This window comes from Canis aureus, chromosome 26 (assembly GCF_053574225.1).
Source record: "Canis aureus isolate CA01 chromosome 26, VMU_Caureus_v.1.0, whole genome shotgun sequence".
Taxonomy (NCBI): domain Eukaryota; kingdom Metazoa; phylum Chordata; class Mammalia; order Carnivora; family Canidae; genus Canis; species Canis aureus.
In genome coordinates, this window is record NC_135636.1 from 20,782,868 (window position 1) to 20,795,239 (window position 12,372).

Consider the following 12,372-nt stretch of genomic DNA (forward strand, 5'->3'; position numbering starts at 1 on the left):
AAAAGATGTATTTTAACCAAAATGTCTTATACCGACACTAAAAATGAACTCATGGACTTAGAAATTTGAGGTACATAGTTAGAATTCCTTTTGTTTCCCTTGAGTCTTTCTTGGTTCCAAAAAACTGCCTATCCTAGGATATATTTCCCTTACTTGAAACTTTTTTATTAATACAGTTACTGAGTTCCTACTATATACTAAGCATTGTGCTATGTTGTTGAGATTTCAAGAATAATAAGATTGAAAAAATACATGGAGGAAGAAATATTACTTGTCTTAAAAATATTACTTTTTTCTCATAATAAATAATACTTTGTTTCAATAAATATTATACCCAACAGGCCCAGATTTTTCAAAATTCAAATAGGAAAGTCCTGACTTAATGGGGTTTTCACACAACCTTACTAACAGTATCCTTTTAGATTTAAGATAATTAGCAAGCCAATGTTCACAATAAAATACTTCCCAGGGTGAAACAGGCAAGATCAAGGTCTTCCAGAGGTCAAGGAAGCTTAAGATACATCCTTTAAGTTCCTATAGTATTAAAAAATGGAGAAATGTTATCACTTGATTTTAAAAATTGCAAAATATTTTAGATATTTACCTTGAATGTGGTAACACTTTTAATTTTAAAATGCAATGTAATATAATTGTGATAGTTATAAAATTAACATATATACTTACAAATAATATTATTTTAAGGTTCCTTAGAGATTGTATGGTTCAGCAAAAAGGACACAAGTTTGATGTTGCAGGATGGACATCTATGGATTCATCTTTGACCTCTATAACAGTACACTTGTGTATACAACTTCATTTAAAGAAAATGTAAAAAAAAAATGTATATCTTATTTATAAACTAATTTGAATGTGGAAAGTATAAATGTGAAGTCACATTGAAGAGGCCTAGTAACATGACCTGGTCAAAAGGGAAAAGTGGCTGATATTCTGGAATTGTCACCACCCAGGACCCTGCCATACATGAGAAGGGGTATTTTACTTCAGAAATGCTCCCTGTCTTTAAAAGTTAAGGCAAACTTCCATCTCTGCATTCCCTCCCCTCACCTATAAACCAAAATCCTTCCAAAATCCTTCCTGGCATTAATCATAACAACCCCTTTTGATATAAATAGTGGTATTCTATTACCACCTAAAAAACTATATGCTTGATCTATGACATTTAAGGGTGATTCCCAATCAGAGGAGAAAGGTAATACCAGGGCTGAGGGAAATCAGATGGGGATCTGGAGATAAGGAAGGAAAGGAGGGAGAGAAGGAGAATGGAGGAAAACTTGAAGGAAGGGAAGGGAAGGGAAAGGGAAGGGAAGGGAAGGGAAGGGAAGGGAAGGGAAGGGAAGGGAAGGGAAGGGAAGGGAAGGGAGAAAAAATGCAAGCAGGCAGAGAGGGAGGAAGGAAGGAAAGAGGAAGAAGAAAACAATCATTTTGTAAGGAAGAAAGAACAAAAGACCTTGTCTAATAGGGCAAAAGCATAAAGGTACAGAATCTCCAGGACCTTTCCACCACAGACACTGAACCCCGGGCTCTAGCCCTTCCCAACAATGAAACGATAGGAGAATTCAGGACCCGGGCACTGCTCCGGCATAACTGTGGACAGATTTTCCCCCATATGTTTACAGAATTCCGAAAGTACAGAAATAGCTGTTGAGCTCTAAGCAGTTTTTGTAAAATTACCCTAGCTCAGAGATGTTTTCATTCTACCCTGGGGACTCTTTGGTGAAATCTAAATAAGTGGAAAGGTTCAGCTATTTTGGAGTTTTCCTTGTGCTAAATAATATTCTGTAGATTGGATTAAAAGCAGGAAAAAAGTAGATATTTTAACATTCACATAAATCAAAATGGCTGAATGTTTAAAACAAACAAAAAAGTGCCTTCGGACTAAAACCAATTATGGAAATTCTTAGCCAAAAGGGATAATTTATTAGATCATTTATAATGAGCACAAAATGCAAATGAAAATTGGTGTCCCTGAACCCAGCTACCACAAACATTATGATGTTTTCTATTTATAAAAATGATCACAATAAGGTTTGTGGAGGGTCTGGGGCAGGAGGATGGGGACAAGGGTCTACAAAAATCCTGCATGATCAACATTGATTACAGAGATAGTCAGCTACACAGTGTGACCACTGTGGGTTACTTTTCTTTCTCTTGTGGTTCTATTCATTAACTTCACTGCTTCTTAAGGATTATTTTTTAATTGCACAATGAGAACAACCCCTAGTCACCTGATTGGCTCCCACTCATTCTTCAGATAGCAGCTCAAACAGTACCTCCACAGAGAAGCTTTCTCTAACCATAAACTCCCAACAAAATCAAGCTATTATATATTATAGCCCCTCATCAGTTTCTGTCTCTTGCTTAGAATGGAATCCCCAGAAGTGCAGAAACAATGTCTATTACAGTCACCAGGGTAGCCCCATGCCTAACCTTTAGTGGATACTCAGAAAACATTTATTGAATGAATGAAGAAAAGAAAACTATTCTTAATTTCTAAACAATATAATTGCATTGTTAGGAAGGTTTTGACTGCAAGTAACACAATATACAACTGAATTTCATAAGATGTCCAGAGGCAGATATTTCCAAAGTAAGTTAATTGAGTAGTCCAATCACGTCAGGGCACTGAGTCTACTTCACTGTCAGTCTCTTGGTTTTCCCCTCATCACCACAAAATGACTGCCACAATTACAAGCACACATCCTCACAAAAGTGGGTTTAAAAAACCCAGTAAATATAGAAGGAAGAGATCACATCTTAAGCATCAGTCTCTTATTAAGGAAGAAAATTCTCAGAGATCTACTGAAGAACCTTCTCCCTCAGTTCCCACTGGCCAGGATAAGCCACATGCCCTTAGCCTACCTACAAGGAAGGCTTAGAAAACTCGTGTCTGGCATTTTCCATACCTATCATAAGGGGAGGGCCCTGTGAGCAAAAGAAAGGGCAGACAAATGTCTACTAGGTAACAATCAAGAGTATTCCAGAGGCACTTATGATTGTATTTTTCACTCACCACTATTTTTTTAAATATATAATTAAAATATGAGCCCTGCTGTACTATAAAAACATGGGAAGAACATGTTCTGCATATAGCTTTTCCCAGTCCAAAGAGGCAGAAAAGCAGGAGAATCCAAAAATTCTTCATGAATAATGACATTCAATGTCTGGTAAAAAAAAAAAAAAAAAAAGAATCCTGTCAGGACTCCCTGTTGGCTTAATCAGTAGAACATACAACTCTTGATCTTGGGGTTGTTCAGTTTGAGCCCTATGTTGACTGTAGAGATTACTTAAAAAAAGTATCTTTAAAAAAAAAAGAACCCTATCAACATGATGACCTTAAAGGTTATTCTGAACTCCTATTAGGTCAGAGCAGTGTGCCAGAAATGTATCCTGTTTCATCTTGCCATCCATAGGTTGACATTATTTAACTGATGGTTGCTGCCAGTTAGTGGCTGTCATTATAGCAAAATGGTGTTGCTGGATCTGGAAAAGCAGTATACCATGCTCTTGTCAATTCTTTTATTTCCAATAAACGTATAAGCCATTTTCAAGTATCTACCTAATCAACCAAAACACTCAATGAGCACTATTAAAAAGACATTGTTGGGATGCCTGGGTGGCTCAATGGTTAAGCATTTGCCTTCCAGTTCAGGGCATGATCCTGGAGTCCCAGGATGGAGTCCCACATTGGGCTCCCTGCATGGAGCCTGCTTCTCTCTCTGCCTGTCTCTCTCTGTGTCTCTAATGAATAAATAAACAAAATCTTAAAAATAAATAAATAAATAAATAAATAAATAAATAAATAAATGAAAGGACATTGTTTGGGGAACCATTGTTTGAGGATCACAGACTGCTTGACATTAGGTATAGCATCTGATGTATCTTCATAAGTGTATAAGAGAACCGAGAAGTCAAAGGATGCAGAGACTCAACACATGTTATGACTGGAATATAGACTTTTATTTAAATGCAGATACCAGAGACAGATCTTATGTCTTTTACTTCCTCTGTCCTGTTAGCTCTACTTCAAAACCTAGTGCAAAAATTCTTCAATTAGCTGCAAAGTGCTGAAATATTCCATTTCAGCTTTGTTGGCAGGAATTTGACATACCTGGAAAGAGAAGCCAGCTTGTAACATTGACTTGGAGATGAAGGATGAATTTCTTCGTCAACTTAGAAAGAGAGGAACATGAGGCCCCACTTGAGGTTTTCCCAGATACAGAAGATTAGTGATTACACTGTTCCTTGGAATCATTAAACAGATCTGGCAAATTCATCCATCAGTTGAAGGTCAAACTAGTATTGTCAGAGTGCTACAATTACCAACTCTCCTCAGGGTGGGACATCTTTACATAACATGTCCCTTGGGATCATCTGAAATTTTAAGCCTGTAAGAGGAGCAACCCCCTAGAAAATCTGCCTGGTGATTTGGTATTATAGGATTCATGGTCTATTTTGTGGCTCTTTCACAGGAAAAAAAATTGTCAACTGCATTATTTAGGCTTTTTTCCTGGCTGCATCATTACCTACTTTATCTTCTCCTAAACTCATTTCCTCTATTTTGCAATCCTTTTTATTTTCAAAACGTTAAAACTATACTTCTCAATGAACACCCTCCTATTTCCTCTCATCCTGTAAGGCTCCATACACACATCCCCTCCCCCATTTCCAGTGATTTATATGTTGTTCTGTGACTGTGATGGATGAATACTTAACACATACCCGTGCAGACTGTTTCATCCACATGCATAAATACTAGAGACGACAGTATTCCTTTTGAGAAATTTAGAAAAGGTTTAATTTTGAGGACTAGGCCCTTCCAAAGTCTCTGAAAATGTTTGATAAAATTGAAAAGTATTTAGAACACATTAAAAAAATCCAGAGAAAAGTGTGCAATGTTTCCTCGTGTTCAAATTTCCATATGCAACAAAACTAATGGAGGAGCTTGTTTTTAAAATGTGGATTCTTGATCTCCTTTTTTTAAATTAAGATTGTATTTATTTTTCATGAGAGACACACAGAGATAGGCAGCGACATAGGCAGAGGGAAGAGCAGGCTCCCTGCGAGGAGCCTGATGTGGGACTCGATTCTAGGACCTCGGGATCACTATCTAAACCGAAGGCAGACACTCAACCACTGATCCACCCAGGTGCTCCCTGATTTTCTTCTTAAATGTACTAAATCAGGCTCACGTAGGGTGAGATTTCAAAATATGGGCTTTTGAAATTTTTTTGTCTCCTTCTCAAAGTAAATCTTACCCATAGTTGGAGAACTGCTAGCATTAGGCTTTTCAGGTCTATCAACTTCCTTGATTCATCAGTGAGTCTGAAACAAAGGAGGTGAATGGGTGATCAAAAGAAGGCCAAAGAAAGGTAGTCCTAGATACAAGGCTTATCATGGCTTTCTCTCAAATTATCTTTGTTCCACGGACTTTTTTGGCAGACCAAGAAGCAAGTAATATATTCTTGATCAGATTCATTTTTTTCCAAAAGCATAAAATAAAATACTTATGATTATGAATAAATGAATTATATTAAAATATAATTCTATCTATGGATACCTTAGGGATCTGTGAACACCAGATTAAGAATCCTTGAAACGAGGGACAAATTAATCCAACTATCAGAATCTGCTAAGTGGAAATGACAGATCAGATCTGATTAGATGCTATCTGATGCTTGTGTTCTAATTTAGGATTAATTGCAGCAGGAAACTCAAAATGCCTGAGAGAAGTCATTAAAGATGGTAACAAGGGGCACCTGGGTGGCTCAGTGGTTGAGCGGCTGCCTTCGGCTCAGGTTGTGATCCCGTGGTCCTAGGATCAAGTCCCACATCAAGTTCCCCACAGGGGGCCTGCTTCTCTCTCTGCCTATGTCTCTGCCTCTCTCTGTGTGTCTCTCATGAGTAAATAAAATCTCTTAAGAAAATAAATAAAAAATAAAGATGACAATAAAGATGGAACCCAAGTGAAAAGGATAAAACACCCTCTCTGTTCTCCTCCGTCTTCCATCTCTCTCTTTATACTTCCCCTCACCCTTTACAAATGGAAAATACTCTCTATTCTAAAATCCATACTTGGTTCTACATATCCCTCTACCTACCATGATATGTCTCCTTTTTTTTTTTCGTAGTGAAGCATCTAGAAAAAGTTGTCTGCACTTTACTCCTCTCTCACCTATAATCTTTCTTCTGTTCCCATTTCACCGTTGCTGTTGTTTCTGCCAGTCACCAATGTCTGACACTGCTGACCACTCCCTCCTCTTAGAGTTTGCTAATTTAACTTCCTAGTTCCTCTCTTCCTGGTTTTCTCAGTGCTACAGATGCTCCTTTTCAGTCTCTCCTCCATGGGCTCCTATTTCTCCGTTATCCCAACAATGTGTCTCATCACTAGCTTCTGTCTTAAATACTCTTTCCTTCACTCTGCTTTAAACTTTATCTGTCCCTCCTCCCAATTCCCACATTTTAAGCCCTCATTTTTATTACCAATTATTTAGCAATGGTTACCTAACCTGCATCCCTATCTTCGGTTTCCTTTCCAATCCATTCCTACCCACTCTCAGGGAAGAGGCATTTCTCCTTTTTGGAGTTGACCCTTCCCTTGGTTTTCCAAGCATTTTTTGCCCTCATTATCCTCTCAAATATCCTCTTGGAAGCCACTCCCAACTAGGTGAGGAATTTCTCTAAGTGTCCCTGGAGTACCTGAAACCTAGCAACACTCTCAAAATTGTCCCATCTCATAGACTGTGGGCTCCAGGAGGGTTCACAGGACTCCAAGACTTGGCTTGGGCCTTCTGTCTCCTCTCCCATCACACATACAGCAGGATTCAAAAATTCCTCATCAGATTAAGAAAATTACCTTAAGGAGGGGAAGCCAAAGAATTGATATTTAAAACGGAAAACAAACAAAATGGGATAATCATAGCTCTACTACTCATTCTCTGCCTCTTTGGACAGTAAATGCTGTGAGAATGTTTATGCAATGGTATAAAACAATAAAGGACATGGTAAGAAGAAAGAGATGGTTAATTATGTCTTTCATTTAGATGTGGCCAAATAAAAAAATCCCTGAATCTCTGACCAACAGATGACTGACACAATAGATTCACCTCATTAATTCAGCTTTCCATTCATTCAACACATAATTTTGAATGGCTACCACAGGACAATATACAAGGCTTGGTAGTAAACAGATGTTCCACTCTCATGGAATCACAAGCGTAATGAGGGAGCTAGACAATAAATAAATCCATGCATATAAGGTGTGATAAGTGCACAAAGGAAAACCTTCCTGAAGGATCTACTGGACAAAGGAAAAATGCACATTCTATTTCTAGGAGTTCTCTGAGTCCCTCGAGAATTGAACTGGCTCTTGTGTGAGTATTAAAAGATTTCTTCTGTCCTCTTAATTGAATACTTAAATGAGAAGTAATCTAAGAAGTTTACTCTTTCTCTTCCCTCCAAACACTAGTCTTGACTCTCCAAAGAAAATGCCCTCATGGCATGAGGAATGCCCCTTTTCCTTAAAGTCTGGAGTAAGCCTACCCTTCTTTTTTTTAATATAAATTTATTTTTTATTAGTGTTCAATTTGCCAACATATAGAATAACACTTCTATAGAATAGAAGGTGTTGTTTTTTTGTTTTTTTTTTTTTTTTGCTGCACACAAGCAGGGGTAAGCACGAGGGTATCTATGCGGGCAGGGGACAGGGCTCGTGGAGGACACACCGGTGGAGGGCGTGCTCCCACCCCTGGCTGAGGCCCGTCCCTGCAGGGGTCTGGGCGCACCCCGGGGCCAGCCGTGCTGCCTTCTGGGGGGAAGCACTGTGCCTGTGGTTCCTGGAGGACACCTGGGTGGGGTGTGCTCCTTGGAGCCAGAGAGAACCCCGAGGAGGCAGGTGTCCTTAGCTGGATATAGAATAACATCCCATCAAGTGCCCCCCTCAGTGCCCGTCATCAGTCACCCCCACCACCTGCCCACCTCCCCTTCCACCACCCCTAGTTCGTTTTCCAGAGTTAGGAGTCTCTCATGTTCTGTCTCCCTTTCTGATATTTCCCACTCATTTTTTTCTCCTTTCCCCTTATTCCCTTTCACTATTTTTTTATATTCCCCAAAGAATGAGACCATGTAATGTTTGTCTTTCTCCAAATGACTTATTTCACTCAGCATAATACCCTCCAGGTCCATCCACGTTGAAGCAAATGGTGGGTATTTGTCGTTTCTAATGGCTGAGGAATATTCCATTGTATACATAAACCACATCTTCTTTATCCATTCATCTATCGAAGGACACTGAGGCTGCTTCCACAGTTTGGCTATTGTGGACATTGCTGCTATGAACATCGGGGTGCAGGTGTCCCGGCATTTCATTGCATCTGTATCTTTGGGGTAAATCCAAAGCAGTGCAATTGCTGGGTCATAGGGCAGATCTATTTTTAACTCTTTGAGGAACCTCCACACAGTTTTTCAGAGTAAGCCTACCCTTCTTCACAGACTATAGTTCCTTTGCCTAAATCCAATATGAATTTCCACAATCAAGCCATCACTGACAACATGGTGGGAGAATATGAGAGGGGTCCTTTTAGAAAAAGATATTTTCATGGCCCAATTTTATTTTCATTCCCTTTACTTACCACTCTGAAAGTGTTACCACCTCTGCAAGCCAACTCACTTCATTGGTTCAGCCTGGTTTTCTTAAGAGCCATACAGAGCGCACCCTCTCTTTGAGGTTGGAAGGGCAGTGGGGAAGAAAGATTTGTGCTCCCCAAGACAAATAGTCAAGGAAACCATGACAGTGTTCTTGCTCTTCTCTCATGCCTCAGGAGAACCTCTCAGGAGGTTGGCTTCTACACCAACCTCCTGGGGTCAGCATATAGGACACCAAGGAAAGGAGACAACAGGAGAAGGGAGAAGAACAAAAAAGAGAGGAAAAAATTTAAATAGCAGAAGAATAGTTAGTAGAAATCATAATTTTTCATTGGCCTTCTCATGAAAAAGAGTAATTGAAACATTGACACTAAGATGGAAGGTATCACCAGCCCCCTCCCCCCACTATCACTCAATTGAGTGAATGTTTGTTGAGCACCTACTATGTACCAGGCATTGTGCACAATCCTGATATTGCACAAAGACTTCTTTAATTGTTAAACACGCTGCGGTTAGGAAGGGGTTAATGGCATATATGTCCCATATTATCTACCACTGGTCAAGCCAGTAGTTCTCAGCCATGGTAGCATATTAAAATGACCAGGAGAGATTTTAAAAAATAAAAGTCTGAAATTTTTTTCACCCTCAGAAATTCTGATTTATTGAGCTTGGGTGGGCCCAAGGCAACAGTAATTTTTTAAGAGGTGATTTTAATGTGTGGTGAGGACTGAGACCATTGGCTTAGGCAATATGTCAGATCATTCTGAAAGGTAACCAGTCTAGATCTTCCAAATTCCTAGGAAGGAAGTCCTTTCTTATACTCATCCACATTATGGACAACATTCTGATATTCTGGAGTAATTCCTGTCTCCTTTCCTCAAGCACTAATCTTGACTCCCATCATCTCCATATTTCAAAGCTCTCTTGAGGATACAAAGCATGGACAGGGTCTTCTGTTTAATAACGGGGTTCTCCACTGGTTGCATCCCCAATCAATATCTCTGCTCTTCTTCTCCAAGCGCCTCCCTTCACAAGTACTATATATCTAGGACAGGCTGAAATCTCAGTTTCTGTTGGTAATCTATATAATTATATTACTCAGCTACTAAACCTACTCCTGTAAAAAAGACTTAAGAGATATTTTTTCCTGAGCCAGAAAGGAGGGGACCATGACACTCCCTCACAGTTATAGCCTGGTTTTGGAAGGAGCATTTATTTGAATGACAATGCCTTTGAAAATAATATTCCCACTTCCTTGCTGGGCCTTCCTTCTTGGCTGAGCAGGTATTCATCAGGAAACAAAATCTCATCCTCGCTGATGGAATTGGCAGTGCCTTCTAAGTAGGCCAAAGAATTCAGAGCTTGTCTAACCAGAAATTCTTACCCACTCCCAAAAAATGCATATCCTGTTCGTCCAAAGGATGATAATTAGCACCTGCTTCCACCACTGAACTCCTGTGGGATCTGGCATGTTGCTCTTATAGTTCCTCTGGTTCATCTTGCCACTTTTCCCTAATGAACCACGCCAGTCACATGACATGCCACCTAATCTACCAGACAGGGTATTGCAGGACTCCTTGGATCTAGGTGTGACTGCCCCAACAAAACCATTAGAGAGAGCATAAGAAAGGATGTAGCTGGAACTTATCCAGGGACTTAATCCAATTAACTTGACAGCCATAGATTCCTTTCCAGAAAAATTATAGCTTCGTAGAATACTGAAGCTAGAGGGACCTTACAAATTACCTCATGCAGATATGGTTTACATTTTGGGACTCACTGCCTCTGATTAGAATCTGTTGAAAGCAATGGATCTTCTTTCCAGAAAAATGTGTGTACACAGATTTTCACAAGACGTCTGTAAGTTGAATCACAAATGCCATGGACTGGGTCCATGACCCCTTAATTTGAGAGGGCCTAATATAGACTAACTGCCGCCCCCACACACACATTTTGTAGATAGGACACTGCAGCCCAGAGAGGCATGAGATCCTTTGAAGTCACAATTTACTAGCAGAGACACAAGCTTCAAAATTCTGATACTAGTTCCACAGTACTTATCCAAGACCACTATTGTAACATGTCCTTGTAAGATGTTTGGGGACTGACTTTTCCTAAAACCACTGTCCTTGTCTGATGATTCCTATTCGTGGACTTTCTCCTATCTACAGGCTGTGTCCTATTGGCAAGATGGGCAACTATATCCCTTGGACTGAGCAGCCTCTTTTTAGGAGCAACCACTTAACCTACTCAAAATTCTTCCAAGTGTAAGCATTGGGGTTGGAGAGCTTCAGAGCCATGTCTTCACTAGAGCACCACCTGGTGGAGCGCTGCAATAAATCCTACCTAAATAAAGGGAAGATACCTAGGATGTAGAAAGTAGCAGTGACCATTTCTTTCATATCTGATGCCAGGAGAGCAGTTTTATCCAATTTTTTTGTATAAGTGTTCTTGATTTTTGAATAAATCACTAATTAAAACCAGATTCAAAGATTAAGTGATTGCCACTTAAGGTTGTTTTCACTTCTTAGCTTTTTATATAGAGTAGGTCTTCTTATCTTCCCTTTTAACAACAGATAAATCCAAAAGCAAGGGTAAAATTTGCTTTGTTGGGTAATAATTGGAAAAATTATGTGGTAAATAGAAATTATCTCAAATTAGTTGGTTTTTCTTAGTTGTCCCAGTATCTAGAGGCAGTGAGATCTCTCTGACATCTAGAGGAGGTGTAATCTTGGGGAATCATTAAATTGCTCTCATCTGTGACACAGGGGTCAGCTGAGGCAATGACCATGGCATGCACTAGCTGTATGACTTTGACACATCAGCAAACTTCCTGTGCCTCAGTTTCCTCTTCTCCAAAATAAGAAAGACTATAATATCACTCATCTCTCTTAAGAGGACTTAATTATACACTTTGTTCAGTTTTATGACATTTTATGTCCAATGGCATGATATGGGCTTTGTAAAAGGAACTTATCGCAGTAACTGAGATATCTGAAGTGATCAATACATTTTCCCCTAAGACATTAACCATTCAGGAATTATACATGTCAAGCATTTGGTGTGGTTCCAGGTTCATAGTACATACTTTTTAAAATGTATTTATTTATTTACTCATGAGAGACACAGAGAGAGGCAGAGACACACGCAGAAGGAGAATCAGGCTCCATGCAGGGAGCCCGATGTGGGACTCGATCCCGGGATTCCGGGATGACGCCCTGGGCCAAAGGCAGGCACTAAACTGCTGAGCCACCCAGGGATCCCCCATAGTACATACTTAATAGCTTTGATTTATTAATATTCAGTGGACATAATCTAGTGGTTAGAACATAACCTCACAGATTACAATATTACAGATGAATCTGGCATAATATTAAGGCTTAGAAAAATCCAATGTGAGCGAGGGAGGGGAACCAAGTTCACTCACTTTCTTTATAGATGATGAAACAGAGGCTCAGAAGTATTAAGGACACATGGGTGATGATAGGTAGTTCAGAACAAAAATCGAGGATCCAAATTTTTAGTTCTGTTTCCCAGGACAATCAAATGAGAAAAAAGAAAAACACTTTGAGGAGTTAAATGCATTGTACAATTCTTCTTATCAGTTCATTGACAAGGGTCTCTCAGCTGCAAACACTGAAAGAACCAAATGTCCAAAGCCCAACCTCACTGGCCATCAGTGACAACTCCCCTACCTAGAAAGCCCAGGAG

At 39.6% G+C, this 12,372-nt stretch overlaps 1 long non-coding RNA gene across 48 annotated transcripts in view; it reads right to left on the minus strand.

Annotated features, from left to right (window-relative positions):
* LOC144297977 (uncharacterized) overlaps positions 1–12,372 on the minus strand; it is a 252,549-nt gene that overhangs the window by 106,517 nt on the left and 133,660 nt on the right. For 14 of the 48 annotated variants that reach the window (XR_013364984.1, XR_013364975.1, XR_013364973.1 and 11 more), the window contains one exon: positions 5,277–5,343. This is a non-coding gene — a long non-coding RNA (uncharacterized LOC144297977). Of the gene's footprint in view, positions 1–373; positions 535–2,996; positions 3,183–3,968; positions 4,130–5,276; positions 5,344–8,648; positions 8,869–12,088; positions 12,188–12,372 lie in introns of those variants that run through there. The other 34 variants (XR_013364981.1, XR_013364989.1, XR_013364982.1 and 31 more) reach the window with 7 other exon arrangements.